Source organism: Sus scrofa, chromosome 9, assembly GCF_054392235.1.
Source record: "Sus scrofa isolate SSC_HxYL_T2T_F1_AM1 chromosome 9, Sscrofa_HxYL_maternal_Yorkshire_Landrace_v2.0, whole genome shotgun sequence".
Classification (NCBI taxonomy): Eukaryota; Metazoa; Chordata; class Mammalia; order Artiodactyla; family Suidae; genus Sus; species Sus scrofa.
This window is the reverse complement of record NC_139391.1, coordinates 132574661-132587528: the sequence shown is the minus strand read 5'-3', so window position 1 is coordinate 132587528 and position 12868 is coordinate 132574661. Positions and strand designations below refer to the sequence as shown.

Below are 12868 nucleotides of genomic sequence, written 5' to 3'. Positions count from 1 at the left end.
GGGACAGTAATGTCCAATGTCCAATTAATTACTGAGTGATTGATTAGGCTAACACTACTAGTGGTCCCATGCTAAATTCTGCAATCCATGATGCATTGTATAAGTGCCCTCATATCCCAAAAAACACTTTTAATACATTCTTTCTGCATCCTGATTCAAACTGAGGACAATGTTCTTGGTTTTTATCTAGCTTGCAGAATTCATTTCTACACAAAAAAATCAAAGGATTAAGTTAAAGAGTGAGCACTTACCAAATGCTACCACCCAGAGAATGCCTTCCCCGCCTCCCACACAAAACAAGAATAGGGCTCAGCTTCTTTTCTGAAGGAACTCAGGGGCCAGCCAGGGAGACCATTATTTAAATTGAGGAGCTCTGCAACTTCAGCCAACATCAAAAAAAAGTCATGAATTTTATTCTGTGAGGCAGCCTTATTGGAAATTATTCTTTTAAAAAATAAGAAAATACCTACGAGGTCATTTTTTAAGTTCGTACCTTCTCTATTTAGTTTGTTAGGGTTACTGTGACACAATCCCACAGACTGAGTAACTAAAACACCAGAAATTTGTTTTCTCATAGTTTTGGAGGCTGGAATTCCAAGATCAAGGCGTCAGCGGGTTTGGTTTCTGCTGAGGCCTCTTTCCTTGGCTTGCAGATGGCTGCCTTTTCCCAGTGTCCTCACCTGATCTTCCCTCTGTGCATCTGTGCCCTAGCCTCCTCTTCTAAAAGGACACCACACAGACCGGATCAGGGCCCACCCTAAACACAACATTTTACATTCATCACCTCTTTAAAGGCCCTCGCTCTAAACACAGTCACATTCTGAAGTACTGGGGGTTAGGATTTTACCATATGAATTTGTTGGGACACAATTCGGGTCTTAACACCCTGAAAACCAATTCTGCACAATGTGGTGATTTGTATAGTCAGCTAGGATGGATTCATAAGAACACTAGATATTCCACATTGATGAAGATAGTTTTCAATTTCAGCAAAAATCTTATTTTAAAGAAATATCACATTATTCAAACCAAAGTACTAAGAAAATTGTCTAGGATTAAACATCATCTACCTGATAAATATGAGCACTTACAGTGGCGTTCCTTTAACTTTAAGTTACCTGTTAACAAGAATCTCCTGGTCTTGGGTTTGTGCCTCTGCTTTTCATGCCAACAGTTGGATGTGATATGCTGTTCTCATTTCAATCCAGATTCTTTAAAGAAAAGCCCCGGGTGTGTGTATACTGTTTACTTTTTACAGCTCTGCATGGCAACAGGATTTGGTGTTTCCATCATTTGTAAAAGCTCCATTCCACGCCTCTCACAAGGCCCTGTAGGAGAAAAACATTTCCTACATATTCTGCTCAAGTATCTTAGTAGCTGATTATACCTTGCGTTTGTTTCCAAAATACAGCCTGTTACAACTTGCATAAGTTGGAAGCAGGCATATTGTGCAAAAGTCTACATTTACATGAAAATTTGTCTCCCTTTTCCTGCAGGCATCGAATTGCAGTGCCCTGCCCTTCAAGCCATTCACTGAATTTGGAAGGGCAGGGCAATGGCAGAAGGCATACTCATACATCAGTGCCTTGGCTGAGGAACTGGCTGGTCTTAAGGTTCCCCAAGGGAAATTATGTGTCTTCTCTAAGAAGGCAGGGAGGAAAGCCCTCTATCTCTTACTCTAAGAAATTCCTTTGGAGAACTGGATGATGCTGTAACCTGCCACACAGGAGGAGACCATGCCTAGAAACAGTGAAAGCCAAACAAACGTGTAAACAAAATCTTTTTAAATAGCAAATCAGGAGACTGATTAACATCAAAAGTGAATGACGAGGCAGATATTAACTGTAAACCTAAGAAATCCATCCTTATTTATGCCCCACCTAATAAATGGAGTACTTTAAAATTTAGACCTAGGAAGAGAATTCTCCACCCAAAGAAACTAGGAGACACCCTTTTCTCTGGTGATGAGAACTAGGTAACAGACTTTCCAACCATGATGTCATAACTCACAAGTGTCCTCGGGAGTGTTTATAAGTTTGCCCAAATACTAATCCTGTCAGCCCTCATGTTTGCTGGATCCCGGGGTCGACAGCGCGGGCGCCTCTGTCTTCCATCATGCCCCTTAAAATAATAACAATGTTCCGTTTGCACTATGACATACTAGGTAAGAAGTCCTGTTGGAACGGACCGTATTTGCCATTGCTCTTCTTCCTGTAGGTCAGGAAGCTCTGAGACAAATGTGCAGTTTAACTTCATAAGTTATCAGAGTTACAATGTTTTTATTGTCTTGTCTCCCTCTGTTCTGCTCTTCTATTTCATTAATGGTATTCTGCATGCCTTTATGCAGATCTCGAGGTCTGCATAAATAAAATCCTTCTGGGGAAAAATAAAGGTAAAATATCTATTGGTAATATTAGAGAAGTTGAACTATACAGCATTGCTCTGGCTGCTTTATGAATAAAAGTGATAATCATCCTAAGAAGAAAAGTGACCTTTGATCAAAGTCTTGCACTAGGCTGCAGTTAAGCACATATTTTTTTACATGGAATTCTCAGGTGTTTTTTCCACATGGTCATTCATTATATTGTTCAAAAATGTATATTTAATAAATCTTAACAATATTCAATTGATATGTGCAGTGCATTATTGAAAAACACAGTTAACATGTGATGACATATAGCAGTGGAGGGGATAGGGCTGGTGCAGAGCTTCTAAGATGAAGAAAACTTAAAACCCATAACTGAAAGTTTCTTGAATTATCTCTTCAACTCTATTCTACCACATTCCACCTTCAAAGAATTTCTCGTTTCCAACAGTTACTTATAGACAGCACTACTGATCAAGGTCTTGATAGCAAATAAATAATTGCTAGAAATGGTTCTACCAAGGTCCAGAGTATTAAACTACTCCATGACCCCATTTCTGCTGTTACTAGTTCACATTAACACTGGGACACTATAAATTCTCCTAAGTGCTACTCAGTCAATTAGAATGAAAGTGAAAATAGAAACATGATTGGCAATGTAATTCATTTTTCATGGGGAGGCCCAACTATTCCTGGTTTTGAGTTCATAAATGAACCCTATGTGGTTCATCTGAAAAAAGGAATAATTGGAGTTCCTGCTGTGGTGCCTTGGGTTAAGAATCCAATCGAGGTGGCTTCAGTTGCCATAGAGGCACAGGTTTGATCCCTGGCCTGGCAGTGGGTTAAAGGATCTGAGGTTGCCACAGCTGCAGTGTAGGTTGCAGCTGTGGCTTGAATTCAATCCCTGGCCCAGGAACTTCCATATTCTGTGTGTGTGGCCATGGGGGGAACAAAAGGAATAATTTGCTAATATTTTTCAGTGTAGGCTAATGTATAATTCCAAAGATCAACTCAGTAAATCTGGATGATTTAACTCAAAGAAAAAAAATGTCTTTAAGAGTAGACAGAGGAGTTCCTGTTGTGGCTCAGTGGTTAACAAGCCTGACTAGTATCTATGAGGACACAGATTCAATCCCTTGCCTCACTCAGTGGGTCAAGGATCCTCTGTTGCCATGAGATCTGGTGTAGGTCGCAGACGTGGCTTGGAGCCAGTGTTGCTGCGGCTGTGGTGTAGGCCAGCTGCTGTAGCTCCGATTCGACCCCTAGCCTTGGAACCTCCATATACCGCACTTGCAGCCCCTAAAAGACCAAAAAAAGAAAAAAAGAAAGAAAAAGAGTTCACAGACTATATACTCTTAAGAAAATAGTCCAGAAATATATGTCTTTCTACCAAATTTCTGTAAGTACAGAGTATTAAAGAATATGAGGTTTTAAACTCATTAATATATGCTTGGAGTTCAGTTAGTCAATGCTATAAATAAAGAGAAATGAAATGTAATGAAAACCCATAGAGTTCCCACTGTGACACAACAGGATCCATGGCATCTTGGGAGCATGTTGGTAAACAGGCTCAATCCCAGCCTCACACAGTGGGTTAAGGATCCAGCATTGCTACAGTTGCAGCTTAGGTTGCAACTGAGGCTCAGATCTGATCCCTGGCCCGAGAACCCCATATGCCATGTGGTGGACCAAAAAAAAAAAAAAAAGAAAGAAAGAAAGAAAGAAAACCCATAAGCTTTAATAGCAAGCAGTGCTAGAGGCAAAACTGAAATTCAACATCTTATAATTCTAATTAGTCTATAAATTTCAGTAAAAGAATACTGAGTCTCCAAGTAAAGGTAGATGTCTAAGTCAGTATTTTAATTAAAATACATCTTACCCCCCAAAATTCCATAAAATTTTACTCGCATTTAGCCCCTCTTCAAATTTTGCTTATACTAGTGATGAGAACATAATCTAAAATAAGACTCATGAATTCATCACCTTCCTTCTCAATTCCCAAATTAACATAATATCAAACATTTGTGTCATTTTGGACTTTGGAAAAATTATGTATCTTGTCTAGCCCCTAGTTTTCTAATCTGTATAATGGAAATGATAATAGCACCTACCTCATAGGGTTGTTTCGAGAATTTAGTGAAATTTCACACATTAGGCAATGACCAAAGGGTGTGGGACCGACCAAATATCCAACAAGTGTTAGGCGCTAAGGTTGGTGCTGTGATCATTACTACGATAGGGATCTTTAAGGTCATTCTTCTACCACTCTTCTCTCCTGTTAGACTTACATTTAAAAGCATCTCACATGTCAATTTCTTCCAACATTTTCTAAATTCTTCTGCAATTTCAAGTTCAACCATGAAGATTCTGAGTAAGATCCAAATGATGAGGAGGAGGACGATGGTGATGATGACAATGACTCTGACAATGAGAGAAAAAACAAAGTCCCAAGGCAGCTTGTTATGAATGATCATGAGAGTTTGGAGAGTCCTTATATGGTATTACTGCCAAAAAACACAAGAATTCTTTTTGTGTGGGTGTGTGTCTTTTTGCCTTTTCTAGGGCCACTCCCGTGGCATATGGAGGTTCCCAGGCTAGGGGTCGAATCGGAGCTGTAGCCGCCAGCCTACACCAGAGCCACAGCAACGCGGGATCCAAGCCGCATCTGTGACCTACACCACAGCTCACAGCAACACCGGATCCTTAACCCACTGAGCAAGGCCAGGGATTGAACCCACAACCTCATGGTGCCTAGTCGGATTCATTCACCACTGAGCCATGGCGGGAACTCCAAGAATTCTTTAATCTAGTTTTTGCTCAGTCATTCCTTCGTCCATGATTTCCACAAAAGAGAAATATACACAAGAATCCAAGGAAAATGGCAAAAAAGTTACCAGTTTAGTAAGTGGCCATGTACTTAAATTTCAATGCAGAGATCTCTGGTTAGCTAGATTAGTAAATGTGACCTAGTGAAAAGGATGACTTTAATTGCTTCCCTCACCAGTTTAAGTGCAAATCCACACCTCAGGGTCTTATTAACTTCAGGGTGACCACTTAGTACATAAGACTAAAGAGACGAGAATGTTTATATTCTAAGAAGGGCAAAGAAAGAGAGCAGGATGACTAGGATTACCTTGGAAGAGAAGCCTTTGAAAGCTTCTGCTTCATTGGGCAAAGAAAAGAAAGGAGAGCCACGACTAGGTGCAGGACCTTTTAATATCCCATAGCCCAAATCCACAGGCGGATGTGATCCGATAGTGTCTAAGACTTGGGTCTAATCGCATTGCTAGTCCCTTGGAAGGTTAGCATTTCCTTGGAAGAAAGAATAAGAGATCCTCTTCAATTCTACTTCCCATGTAGTGGTTCAATAACACTTTGAGCCTATAAATAAAGAGAAATGAAATGTAAGTCCACAATGTATCAAGAAGGGATGATTGCTCAAAAGTGTTTGAAAAATAATAATGAACTTTTGAATTCTTGACTTTTAGTTACTCTAGAAAGTTATTTTTTAGAAACTACCTAGAAAGGGCTAACTTTTCTGAAACTATGATCTCTCTCTGGACACCAGAGCTCTGGTAATAGATATAAATCGATTTTTAAAGACCTCATATATTGGTTTAGCTCTCAACTAATTGGTGAAAATGGTACTTAATCATAAATTAATATTTCTATATACACACAGATGAAAGACTTCCTCTATGACAGTATGAAATTCAAAAGAACTAAAGTTGGATTTTTTTGGTAAAATCAGCATGATAGCTGATGATAACTAAAAGACTATGAAGATAATAGACAACCATAGAGTTCCTGCCATGGTACAGTGGGTTAAGGATCTGGCATTGTGTCTGAAGCCACTGGGGTCACTGCTGAGGTATGGGTTCAAATCCTCCACCTGGAGCAGTGGGTTAAGGATCTGGTGTCGCGATGCTGCTGCAAGCTGTGGTGTAGGTCGAAGCTTTGGCTTGGATTTGATCCCTGGCCCAGGAACTTCCATATGCTGCAGTGCAGCCAAAACCAACCAACCAAACAAACAAAGATAATAAATAACAAAGTAAAAAAATGTCCTCCAAGGTACTTGCAAGGTCTCTTGAAATCTTTTGGCCAATCGACCACCTTACTATCATAAATGATCTTAACCACATCTATAACTGGCAATTTTGTTCTAATCCTTTTATTTTAAACATTAAATATATTTCCAAAAGTCCTATTGACTGTAAGGTCTGAGCCAAGATTTTCCTTATTTAATCACAGAAAATAAGAAAAGAAAATAAGAGAAATTTTCTACCCATTTTTGAGTTGGTCCTTGCTAGGGATTGAAACATAATAGTTTGTGAGTATTTCACAAGTTTCTGGAAATATTAATTATATTACATTTCAATAGCTCAGTTTTAAACTACTTTTATATATCATAAAAGGGAAATAAAATTGGCTTAGACTCCTTCATTTATTCATCCATTCAAGAAATGACTCTCAAGAATATACAGTCTATGGGGCAGAGAGTTGTTATATAAGGTAGTAATTAGTGCAATGTAAATATAAAAAGTATTATGGGAGTAGAAAAAGGGGAGCAAGTCACTTTGCCTGGGGGAAGGGGAAGGAGGTGTGGGAAGGAATCAAGGAGAAGATGGAAAAGCTGTTTTTAAGTATGACTAAAAGTACTAGCTGGACCAGGCAGGGTCTGAGGTGTGGTGAAGGTGAAGGAAAGGGCATTCCAGGTGGAGGGAAAATCTATACACATGCATGGAGCATGACAAGGTATGGTGTGTGGGGAGCTGACATTCCTTTTTGCCTAGAAATCATAAGAGGGAGGAAAAAATGCAGGGGAGAGAATGATGGGAGATGAAGCTAGAAAATAAACAGGCGGTGAAAATAAGGCATTGTAAGCAGTTTGAAACTGACTCTCTGATGGTTTCTAAAGAAGTAGCGGCAGTTTACTTAGAGAGTATATTTTAAAAATGGAGAAGGAAAACTAATAAAGAGGCCATTATAAAATATAGTGTGCAACTGAACGTTGGCAATGGAAATGGAGCAAAGTAAGAGTTTAGAAGATAAAAGAACACGATAGCAAAGCAGATTAGATGTTGAGGATGGAGGGGGAAGAATCAATCTAAGATGAATCCCTACTATGATATTAATTAATGAATTATAGAAATACAGGGAAGACTAAATTAGTGGGGAAATCTATGAGTTGAACTTGGTGTATACTGAGTTTGAGATGCTTCTGGGACAACTAGATGAAGTTATTCTATTGTCAGTTAGGTAAAGGAGTCTGTGACCAAGAGAGAAGATTTGGCAAGAAATAAAAACTTGCAAGTCATTGACATTCAGTTGGCAGTCTGCACTATGGGATTGGAAAAGACAGCCCAGAGAGAAAATGTAGACAGAAGAGAAGTGAGTGAATCATTCTCATTGCATAAGAGGTGAGTCATCAGATGGGATATCAGGTCCGTCTACTGATTGTACTTGAAGAAGACCTGGGCAGGGCTGGACTGTCCCAAAAAGCAAGAAGTGATCACTTTAGTGCCCCTCTGGCAAGGGTGATCACTTTAGTGCCCCTCTGGCAAGGGTGGAGAAGTTATGTTTCCTGATTTTTTTCATCTTTGAATTCTTCCCATCCTTTCTATCTCCTTTGATTTCATGCTTCTTCTTGGTCCACTTGTCCCTCTCATATCTGGTCTCTCTACATGAGCCTCTTCTCCAATCCATCCCACACATTGTTTCCAAGTCAGTCTTTTTTTTATATATATATAATTTTTTTTTATTTTCCCACTGTACAGCAAGGGGGTCAGGTTATCCTTACATGTATACATTACAATTACATTTTTTCCCCCACCCTTTCTTCTGTTGCAACATGAGTATCTAGACAAAGTTCTCAATGCTATTCAGCAGGATCTCCTTGTAAATCTATTCTAAGTTGTGTCTGATAAGCCCAAGCTCCCGATCCCTCCCACTCCCTCCCCCTCCCATCAGGCAGCCACAAGTCTCTTCTCCAAGTCCATGATTTTCTTTTCTGAGGAGATGTTCATTTGTGCTGGATATTAGATTCCAGTTATAAGTGATATCATATGGTATTTGTCTTTGTCTTTCTGGCTCATTTCACTCAGGATGAGATTCTCTAGCTCCATCCACGTTGCTGCAAATGGCATGATGTCATTCTTTTTTATGGCTGAGTAGTATTCCATTGTGTATATATACCACCTCTTCCGAATCCAATCCTCTGTCGATGGACATTTGGGTTGTTTCCATGTCCTGGCTATTGTGAATAGTGCTTCAATGAACATGCGGGTGCACGTGTCTCTTTTAAGTAGAGTTTTGTCTGGATAGATGCCCAAGAGTGGGATTGCGGGGTCATATGGAAGTCCTATGTATAGATTTCTAAGGTATCTCCAAACTGTTCTCCCAAGTCAGTCTTTAATAAACATCATTTCACCACTTCCAACCACCATGCTATCTCCTTCCATATACACACTTCTCAAAAAATGGCAAATTAATAAATTTCAGACTTTTTGCAGAAAGGGCAGTTCTTCACAGTGAAAAGAACCAAACTTTGGAGCTAAACCAATCTGAACTCAAACTTCAGTTAATACAGATAGAATTATGTAGAACCATATGCAACCTCCATTTTTGTAGGCTAAATATGGCTGAATATCAGCAGTTTATATGGTTCAATTTAATAATGTCATGAGCCCAGGCTCACTTGCAAGTTAAATTAATCTCTCAGAGCTTCATCTCCATTGTCTCATGTGTCACAGAGCCAGTGACCTCTCCAAAGAGGCATTCCAGGTCAGCTTGCTGAATTTGGGAGGCAATGAAAGATAGCTTTGACCAATGTGATTATCAATTCTTTCTTCCTTGGGTAGAAAAACTCCTTTTCTTTAGGTTGAGGCAGAAATGTCAGGAGAGGAGGAAAGAATTTGGGGCCCCCCCAAATAATCTGATGGATCCATTTGCTTAAGTCTTCCTTTTCAGAACTGGAGATGGAGAAGTTCCTGTCTTTCATTGTTCCATCAACCGTTACTAATCACCATACTCTTTCTTAGCCTTTTCTGAGGAGCACATTATTATTTTTAGAAACGTAAATGTTACTGATTTGGCCGAGTCATATTATTCAGACTTGAGAACCATCCTCTTTCTTCAAAATGATTTTGCCTATTTCTTATTTCATTCCTTGCTTTGGATTTCATAGTTTAACTCTCAGAAGTCAACATCATTTCCAAGTTCTTAGAGACAAATCGCTATGTTCTTATGCACAATTTACATTAATGGATTTTGAAAAAAAAATTTTTTGTGTGTGTGTCTTTTTGCTATTTCTTGGGCCACTCCCGCGGCATATGGAGGTTCCCAGGCTAGGGGTCCAATCGGAGCTGTAGCCACTGACCTACGCCAGAGCCAAAGCAACGCGGGATCTGAGCCGCGTCTGCGACCTACACCACAGCTCACGGCAACGCCGGATCGTCAACCCACTGAACAAGGTCAGGGACCGAACCCACAACCTCATGGTTCCTGGTCGGATTCGTTAACCACTGCGCCACGACGGGAACGCCTTGAAAAATTTTAAAGTAGGAGTTCTGAAGAAAGGAAGTAAGAGAAAGACAGAGAGGAAGAAATAGAGGGATTGAGAGAGAGAATCATGTAAAATCTCTGAGAGGAGTTTCTCTAATTGAAGCAGGATTAGGATTGGGAGACAAAGAACCCCCAGACCTAACTCTCTCGCTTATGATTCACGTAGGACTCTACAGAATACACCATAAACTCTGTATTGATATCTGAATATCTTTCAGCTTATCTTTTTTATTGAATTTCTACCAGGTGTGTGTGTGTGTGTGTGTGTGTGTGTGTGTGTGTGTGTGTATGCATGTATGTATATGTGTATGTGTTCATGTGTGTTTTCCATAGCCCCAAATCAGAAACTGGTAAACTGAATCCATTGATAAAACAATACTTCATCCAATGGCACCTTAAAAAAATGTTACAATAAGCTGAAGAACTATCAATGATGAAAATATTAGCAAATTTAAAGGTCAAGAAACTAAAGTATTATTTAATTTAGAAGTCTGAACATAGTTACCATTCACTAAACTTTCCAAACAGTGTTCTTTCCTATGCAAATCCTGACTATAGCTACTGTTTACTGGTTAATGTTAAGCTGTCATGCAACCTTTTCACTGATGAAGGAACTTACAGATATAGGCTTCTATCTGTAGTTGTTCTTAATCTTATATGGGTTATAGGCTTCTTGTGGAACTAGATAAAAACTATGAACAGTTCTCTTTTGAAAAAAGTTTGCATGGCCAAAATAACTCAAAAAAGGTTTATAGTTTAAGGAGATGTTGAACCCTCTGAAATCGTTTATAGTACTTTTTTAAATATAATGATTTTTTATTTTTTCCATTATAGCTGGTTTACAGTGTTCTGTCAATTTTCTACTGCACAGCATGGTGACTGAGTTACACATACATGTATACATTCTTTTTTCTCACATTATCATGCTCCATCATAAGTACTTTCTATAGTTAGAAAAGTCCATCTATTAATTAAACAAGATTTCAAGGTAAGAGGGTAAGAAAACAGCTCCTAATTGTACCCTTATTTTTTAATGAATTTTATTACATTTATAGTTGTACAATGATCATCACAAATGTGTACAAGCTTTTTTTAAAATTTTTATCTTTTTAGGGCTGCACCCATGGCATATGGAGGTTCCCAGGCTAGGGGTCGAATTGGAGCTACAGCTGCCAGCCTACGCCACAGCCACAGCAACATCAGATCCAAGCCATGTCTGTGACCTACACCACAGCTCATGGCAACACCAGATCCTTAACCCACTGAGTGAGGCCAGGGATCAAACCCACGTTCTCATGGATGCTAGTCAAATTCATTAACAGTGAGCCACGACGGGAACTCCTAATTGTACCCTTAAAGATACTGATGCATCAAATGATGGTTTAAAAGTTAATTATTATATTGGTCAGATGTGCTAGGTTATGCTGCATTAACAAACAATCCCCAACCTCAGTGGTTTAGCACAAAATAGGTATGTTTATCTCTCATCTGTGCCATGTAGGTTGGATTCTTTGGTAATTACTGTCACTCAGAAACACATCCTGATGAAGCACCACAGTCTAGGCAGTGTTTTCCGATCACTGAGACAGGAAAAGTCAGTGCGGTTTACCACACTCCGAATTTCAGAGTTTCTGTGTAGAAGTGACAAGTAATTTTTCTGCTCAAATTTCATCAGCCAAAGTAAGAGATACCACACGTAAAACTTTCAGAGGGAATGAAGGGAAGGAGAAGAGTGAGAGTAATGAATCCTGCTACTGTTTCTGTTTCAAGAGTTAGTTGTATGTGTTATTCACTATTTCTGAACTTCTGTGAACATGATCTGTCCTATTTCTTTGTAATCAAAGATGTTAAACTTTTTTTTTTTTTTTTTTTTTGTCTTTTGTCTTTTTGTCTGTTGTTGTTGTTGATGTTGTTGTTGCTGTTGTTGCTATTTCTTGGGCCGCTCCCGCGGCATATGGAGGTTCCCAGGCTAGGGGTCGAATCAGAGCTGTAGCCACCGGCCTACGCCAGAGCCACAGCAACGCGGGATCCGAGCCGCGTCTGCAACCTACACCACAGCTCATGGCAACGCCGGATCGTTAACCCACTGAGCAAGGGCAGGGACCGAACCCGCAACCTCATGATTCCTAGTCGGATTCGTTAACCACTGCGCCACGACGGGAACTCCTTTTTCTTTTTCTTTTTTTTTTTTTTTTTGTCTTTTGTCTTTTTGTCTGTTGTTGTTGTTGATGTTGTTGTTGCTGTTGTTGCTATTTCTTGGGCCAAAGATGTTAAACTTTTAAGCCTTAATATGCTTTGTAAGGATTCTCATCAAATATTATTTATAATTATGCATGGGTTCTATTAAAGTACTCTTTAAATTATTATTTTTTTTACTATATTCTGACTAAAACCTTCAAAAATTGGAAAGTTAATCCCTTAGCTTTATGGAACTGCCAATATAAAAACATGCTACCATAGTCTGGGGAGAGATGGCACACTCACTGTCAATTTCTATGAAGTAATTGAGTCAGTGATGTAAAAATTATCAGGGTTGTGGTGCCTACTTTCCCCCCTCCAGTGGTGTGCAGGCACAGGTAAAACAGTGGACTATCATCGCTTGCTGAAGTCATCTTTTTCCCACAGGATTTTGTATCCCTTCTTACACTTGCTTCACTGGCCTGTAACTGTCTACATGCCTTTCTACCCATTCGCTGTAAGCTCACTCATTCATTAAGCAAATATTTAATTTTAATTGGCTTAACTTTCCTGTTCTACATATGGGCTAGTATAGATGGGAGTTCATAAATTATAACTGAACAAATGAATAAATGGAAGAATATTATTATTCGAAGTAGTATTATTTTTATAGTGGCAACCACTATTAGAAAGGAAGTCAGGACCCTTAACTAATTTATTGAGTTCTTTTTATACATTCCGGGTTTTATGATAAATGTTTTA

At 39.2% G+C, this 12868-nt stretch overlaps 1 protein-coding gene across 1 annotated transcript in view; it reads right to left on the bottom strand.

Annotated features, from left to right (window-relative positions):
• The window catches only part of PLA2G4A (phospholipase A2 group IVA), a 369657-nt gene that overhangs the window by 338274 nt on the left and 18515 nt on the right, over positions 1-12868 (bottom strand). The window contains exons 2-4 of the mRNA XM_084977979.1: positions 5499-5746; positions 4654-4786; positions 1119-1328 (exon numbers count right to left, since the gene is read on the bottom strand). The gene's annotated coding sequence lies outside the window, so the exon portion shown is untranslated. The remainder of the gene's footprint in view (positions 1-1118; positions 1329-4653; positions 4787-5498; positions 5747-12868) is intronic.